Here is a 7442-nt window from a genome sequence, read left to right as displayed (position 1 = left end):
TTTCCTAAAAATCCTATTATTTCTCTAGAGAAAAATAATCTAGATAATATGGAAGGACTTATCTCCTATATAGAAGTAAAAAATGAGGCCCTATATGAAAATGACCAACACTTAAATTATGACAAAAAATTAGGTTTCATTATTGATGACCAACCCAACTTGGAAAATAAATAGTACAAACAACTCATTGATAAGGGACAATGTAAAAAATAATCCATTTAAATGTTCCACAAGGAAGCCACATAAAGTAGAAGAAAAAAAAGTTGTGATCCTAATCGATCTAATCTCATCCTAGTAAGAACTTTATCCTAGATGTTAGTCACATAAATGCACTAGCCTTGGGAAGGAAAGAAACACCCCAGAGTAATCTAGAGGGTCACAAGTCCACGCAATCTATTACAATGCTAAACTCATAACTAGATTTGAGTATATACCACCCAGAGTGTGATATAGTCCAACTGAATTCATATTCATGGGTGGATAAAATAACCATCTTCTATTCAATTCAAACTCTTAGTTAGAAATACAATCCTAAGAAACATCTAAGATTGGGAGAACCTTCCACTTGGCAGGAGGGAAAGAGGATGTGTCAATTATGAAGTAGTTGCAAACATGAATATCCCCCACATCCTTTAGGCAATCCTCCAAAGGAGGCCAATTTTGATTTTCAAAGAAACAAAGGAATACATTCCTAAAATCATCCCAAAAGCGAGCTTTTGAGCTATCATGAATGAGCCAAGAGAGAGAGTGAATTATAAGGTCTCTTCTAGATGAAATAAAATTTCAAACCTTAGTCCTTAGGAAATGAGTTAGTAGTGAAGAGTCTTTCCCTTGCAAGTACTTAAAATACATAAGCCCGATCCATTTCAAATTTGGATCATGATACAATTTCCATAATAGATTAGCATCCAAAGCTTTGTTCTGAATGGCTAAATCATGAATTCCACCCACCTTTATTCTTTATGACGACAAACCTTATCCTAAGACAAAGGGGAATCTCAAAATTACAACTCATTAACTGATTTCCTTGACATGTCTAATACTGGCATAAGATAGATGGGAATCACATTCAAAGTCAATTTAATCATCATGATTTTACCAGAGAGGGTTAGCAATTAATTTTTTAGGACATGATCTTATTAGATATGGTAGATATAACCTTCTCCCAAAATTTGTCTTTTTTAGACCCTATAAAGAAAGGAATGCCCAAATATTTACAAGGGAAAGAGTTTAAAGAAAAGCCCCTAAGATCAACCTATGTTGTACCAGAGGATCAATATTTAGAATGAATATTTTGGTTTTGAGGATTCACCAATTATCCTGAAGATACAAAGATGCAAAGTAATATACTATATTTTGTTTGATGGTCTAAGATTCATTATAAATTACTAGATTTGTTCATGTATTAATTTATTTTACTTTTCTCTATTCTCAAGATTATATAAAAACACAATCTAATAATTACTTCCCCAATTACTAACATTTAAAATTATACAAAAAATAATAATATAAACTATATTACAGTTACAATTTTAAATATAAACTATATTACAGTAACAATTTTAAACACATAAAAAAAACACAATCATCTTATATAAACTTGCTCTTTTATTCTCCTATTGGCTTACCCCTTGCACATCCTGCAAGTGCTAGTAAATAATTTTTCTTTTACACCATTATATAATCAAATAGAATCTAATACAAGCAAGGATAAGTCGCTTCGTTACAAATGGATGTATAGACAAATCAATTTTCTTTGTGTTTCGTAGTGGAAAAGTAAGTTCTATTCCGCCGACGCAACGGTTAGGTCGCGGAGTTGGAGAATGCGAGAGAATGGCAGGTGCGAAAACTTGGGCAATCCATTGAAATTGCTGGATAATCGACGACTTGTGCAAATTCCGCGATCCACACTCTGAATGCGGAGTAAATTAAAATTGTGGGGCAGCTTTATCCGTTTGGTCTGATGCAAACCAATTCAAATGACATCAAGTGCACGCAAAGGTAAAGACCGCGTAACTTTTGGCGGGACCATCGGCATCAGCACTTTTTTCCTCCGGCTTTGTCTGCGAGACAGAAAAGGAATTTTCGTCACCATTTTTTCGCCGACTCTGTACAAACAAGATGAATTTCACGATAATTTTAAAAACTCAAAAAGATAATACGTCGACTGAAAAGTAGGGTGCTGTTTCCACATTTACTGTTCTCAATGGAAATTTTAGTTTGAAGGTACTAATCTGATATTGTAAAAAGGTTGAGTTGATCTGGCATTAACTTTTGTAATTTATAAGAGAGGGAAGATCATGATATTGGTATCAACATTATTATATAGGCAGGAACTAATGTTCTCGGACACAATTTATAATTAAAATTATTGTATTTTTAAAGTTCTAAAGCAGATTTATTTAAAAATTTTTTTTTTACACAACATTTGCTTTTTTTTTCATTGGTTGATCTTATTTTTCCTAGGGTTTTATTTCTTTTTAATTCAAGAATATCACAAAATATGATATTGGATGGACTCTAGAAAGTTCCAGGAAAGCCACCGACATGAGCCGACCAAGGACTTTAGACAAAACAAAAACGAAAAATGAAAACTTCATTGTAAAACTTGGCGTTCGGTGCTAAAATCAGTTTACAGCCAAGGATCGAAAAGTCTTTCTCAATCACACATAGGGTTGACTCTGGAATTGAAGAATGAATAATGGAACAATATTCATAGATGAATAAGGTTTAAGCCAGACGAAACTACCATAACATAAGGAAATAGTATGAGCAAAAAATAATTTCAAACTATTTTTTTTTCCAAAAAGTAGAGACATCTACAAGAATCTTGATGGGAGCTGTTAATATGGCAACAATATTTGGTTCAAATATCCACTTAGTTTCAAAGTGTTAATTTTGTCACTTTAAATTAAATTATCAGTCTACAATTTGTCTGTTTTAAATTTATTTGAATATATATAAAAAAGAACATCTTCTTTTCTAAGGTCAAAATTCTGAATATAAAATAAATTTATTTCTTTAATTTGAAAAAATTCTCAAAATTATCAATTGTTCAAAACTTCTATAAATAAATTAACCAAGTTAAAATATTTCTTACTAAAGTAAAAACTATAGTTTAATTAAAGTATTTCTACATACACTTTATTTGAACAAACTTTCAAAAAATAAATAAATTATTTTTTATTTATAAAATTTATCAAAATTGTCAATTATTTTTAAAACTTTTATAAGAAAATTAACCAAGTTAAAATATTTCCTCACTAGAGTAAAAATTACAATATGATTCCAATCTTTCTAAATGCATTTTATCTCAACAAATTTTCTAAGAATTCATTTTTAGTCATCCCGAATAATTCTCATCAAAGAAAATTTTATTTTACAACAAATATTTTCTATTCATAGATTTACAAATGATTGTCCGTGCTTCTCCTTGATAAATTGTTTTGATGTCTTTGTTGCACTTTCCTATTCAATTATATATCTAATATTTAATTAGTTTTATAATATTCTTGTTAAATATAAAAAATCTTTTAAACTTATTTATGTTTCTTCTTTTTCATTTTTAAGATAGACTTAAATATTTCTATTAATTGTAATACTTACCGTACTCCTTATATCTTCAATTATCAATTGATACTTTCATAAGGGACTTTTGATCAGCCCTCAAGAACACTGCTGATTTCTACTTATGAGTTACACTAATGTAACCTCAAACAAGGATACATCCTATGAAAAAATGCATTATCTAAATATGTGAACACAAACAATAGGCAGGGACTCTAGCTCTACTAGAGCTCTTGTTTTTTTAGTTTTTGTGTGAAATTTACTAATTCATGTTTTATGAGTAATTCATTTTTGTGAATGATTCATTTCATATGAGAATGAGTGGAATACTAAGGGTCCATTTGGCAACACGAATTATACTAGAATAAGAATTTATAAATTGTAAAAAATTCAAATCTTCCATTTGGGTGTACTAGATTAGAATTGAGAATAGGAATACGTATTCTAATTTTGGCCAAAAAAAAAATTCTATTATTCCACCTAAATAAGTGAAATTGGAATACTTATTCCTATTCCAATTTCACCTTTTCAAAATTTATATTTTTTTAGGTCCATGAGTCTGGTATATGTGCAAACAAGGAGTTTGAAGTGCACGTCATTGCGAGATAACAAGAAATTTCTTCACGAAATATTAGTTCTTATCTTTGACGTCTCAAAGGTTACATGTGTATATGCTAGCTTTGAATGAATAATGACCTCAAAGGTTTTGATGACTAGTGAGTTCGAACAATGTTTTATAATTTAGGCGTTGTGGTCGACATACTCCCAAATTTAGCAAATCAATAGAGAGAATCCATTTAAATAGTTTGTCTCATTTTCAATCTAGGCGACTTTCAATTAGGACTTTTATAAAGATGTGATTCAAGATTCCACACATAATTGTCACAAAAATAACCAAGCCTAAACCAGTGGTCATGTCTAGATGATGGAATAACTTTGCAACGATTATAATGAAAGTTTTTGTAGGAAAAAATAACCTAACAATTTCATCATTTAAATAAAATGAGACACTTAATACGTGTATAGTGTGAAGAATTTGTTGTCCATCATCCAAGTGATATGCAACATGGGTTTGAGAGCGCTGTAGAATTTCTTGCTGCAAAAATTTCAATTTTGTCTAATCAAACACAGAATAGGAATATGTATTCTCATTTTCTATTCCAGAATAACAAATTATACAAAATACATATTCCTATTCCTACAACCAAACAAGCCCTGTACTTATTGTATCTGGGTGATGTTCATAAGGGTAAACATTGGACTTCACCCATCTCCTACACTTCACCCATCTCCTACTTATTAAAATGAAGATTCAACATTAGATCTTTTCATTTGTGCTTGTCATGTTGTAGTTGTTGATGGTATTGGCTAAAACGTAAACTAAAATGTAATTCTTCCCAAGGGGAATACTTGGGAGTTTGAGAAAAAAACTAAGTGTCCCCTTGGTAAGAATTACATTTTAGTCCTCTCTACTACTGATCTACTAATAATTATTTCCTTTCTATATAAATTTATAAATTATGGTTCATTTCCACATTTGTTTATCAATTGACCTATGTATTTTCTTTCAATCCTCTAACACTAGGTTAGCTCAAGTAGTACTTTAAATATAACTCTTAAATAAAGCATAAAAGATAAACAATAAATCTAGATTATAATATAAAACATAGAACAAAGAACTATTAAGAGCTAAAAAAACAAGAAAGCACTTTCACCATGGTAAATATTATTTTTGCCTTAGGGTATTGTTCTTCAATGATGCTACTAATTTTTTAATACATTTCATGAGCTTAGTTTTTCTTTACTACTCTTAAACAAATCATAATTCACACGTTTTCTTCTAACTAAATCACAACAAATATTTTACTTTAATAAAAATGATTAGTATTATAACTTTTCCAACCAAAGTATAATAGATATGTAAATTAAGTCTCCTCATTCTATTACATCATAAATTATAGTTTAATTTTATCATATAATTTTATTAAAATTAATTATTACTGAACCAATTCCAAAAGAGAGGAAGTTAAAGATGTGCAAGTTTTTTCACAATTTAGCCCAATTATTTATCTACAATTGGTGTTCTAATCCCAGGGACATTCTGAATTATTTTGTATAGTTGATTAAAATTAAAAAATTTAAACCAAATAACATAGTTGTGCCTTGGGCCAACACTCTTTTAGACTCTTATTTTGTCTGCTTAATATCTAGTTATCTTTAACTGATTTTTTTTTGTAAATCAAAGTTTGTATATGTATTACTATTTTGTTTAATTGAAAATGAATATGGTGTAGGAGCACCTTCCCATCAACTTATGACTCTTGAGTGAGTGTCCATAAGAGGAGGAGGAGGATCTAGTCCAAGGTCTCATGGAGAAGTTTTTTCAAGCTTGTAATAAGATTCAACAAATTAGGGTCCAATTTGGGACGAAAATGTCCTTAAGGGACATTAAGGGCCAATATGCCAAAAAATGTTGTAATAATGGCCAATAGAGCCAAAAAATGATGTAATGACACATTTAAGTCATTCTCATCATACATAGACCAAATATGGTGAAGTTGGAGTCATGAGTCAATATTTAGGCACATATGCAAAAAGTTGCAAATATTGATCAAAAGTTGTCATACAACTTTGCAACTTTTTGCAATACTTCTTGCAAATTAACAACCCAATGGTCCTTTAATTTAAAAGGTGGTTGAAACCATTTTGGAAAGTTGTAATGTGATCATATTAGCCCTTTTGCAAGAGGAAATGTTGTTATTGAAAGATTTTTGTGGTTGGAGCTCAAATAAAAACGTAGACTTTCTTTATGATTTCCATGTATTTCCTACCATAACTATTTGTAATTAGATTGGAAAAGAAGACCAAGTGAAATTCTAAGAAACTACATTGAATAACCTTTCAAATACACTTGGTTTGAAGTTCAAATCTATCATGATATGCATAGACATCGTAAGATATCCTTCATAATAGAAAATTAAGTTATTGTAAGATCGTCACCTTTCAATAACTTTTGCAAATATAAATGATAATAATTTGGAAGTCATACACAAGGGGTAGGCCCATTAAAATCACCTAGGCCTAAGGTATATTCATAAATCAGAGTCCTGTTGAGTGCTATAATTTATTGATCACTAGAGAATCCATCACAACATGGTTTACTACCTTTTAATCAATATAATCAAGATCACCGAAGGTTGACAGAATCATTTTCTATCTGCTCTCTCTCCCTCTCTCTCTCTCTCTCTCTCTCTCTCTCTCTCTCTCTCTCTCTCTCTAGAAATAAAGAAAGATGTAATTATATTAATTTCTCTTTTATCTTACGAGTTTATCCTACTAAGGCTACCAAAACATCAACATAGCCTAATTATTGAATCTTAGGTCTCGGTAAATGCAGAGGAGAAAATGTCATAATACATAGATGACCTAGCATGTTGAAGGCCTCATTAGATTGTTTAAAAATAGTTTTGCCCCAAGTTGTAGGTTGTGTCAATGAATTAGGTCTCTAAGCCTAATAGGAGGATTATGAAATAAGTGGGGTCAAATCAGGGAGTTGGAACTTTATTTTGGTATATTGTCTAAAGGGTCAAAAAGGATATCCCCAAATGGCCTTAGGTTTAATAGGATCCTCTGGACAGTCAATTTTTTTATTAGGTCAATATATGTGGGGCAATTAGGCCTAATTGGGAAAATCAAGGTAATTAGGTATAGAAGAAGGTTTTGGTATTTGATTCTTACATAGTTTGAAATATTTTGGCCCTAGGAAAATGCACCCAAGAGGTTGTAATATGAATTAACAGTTGGCACTCAAACCTCATGTTGGTAACCAACCTTATAAGGAATCAAATAATGTATGTGGAAACAAGGCATGGAAT

Source organism: Cupressus sempervirens, chromosome 4 (assembly GCF_028749045.1).
Source record: "Cupressus sempervirens isolate cs-2001-9-10 chromosome 4, ASM2874904v1, whole genome shotgun sequence".
Lineage (NCBI taxonomy): Eukaryota > Viridiplantae > Streptophyta > Pinopsida > Cupressales > Cupressaceae > Cupressus > Cupressus sempervirens.
Note: the sequence above shows the minus strand (reverse complement) of the source record.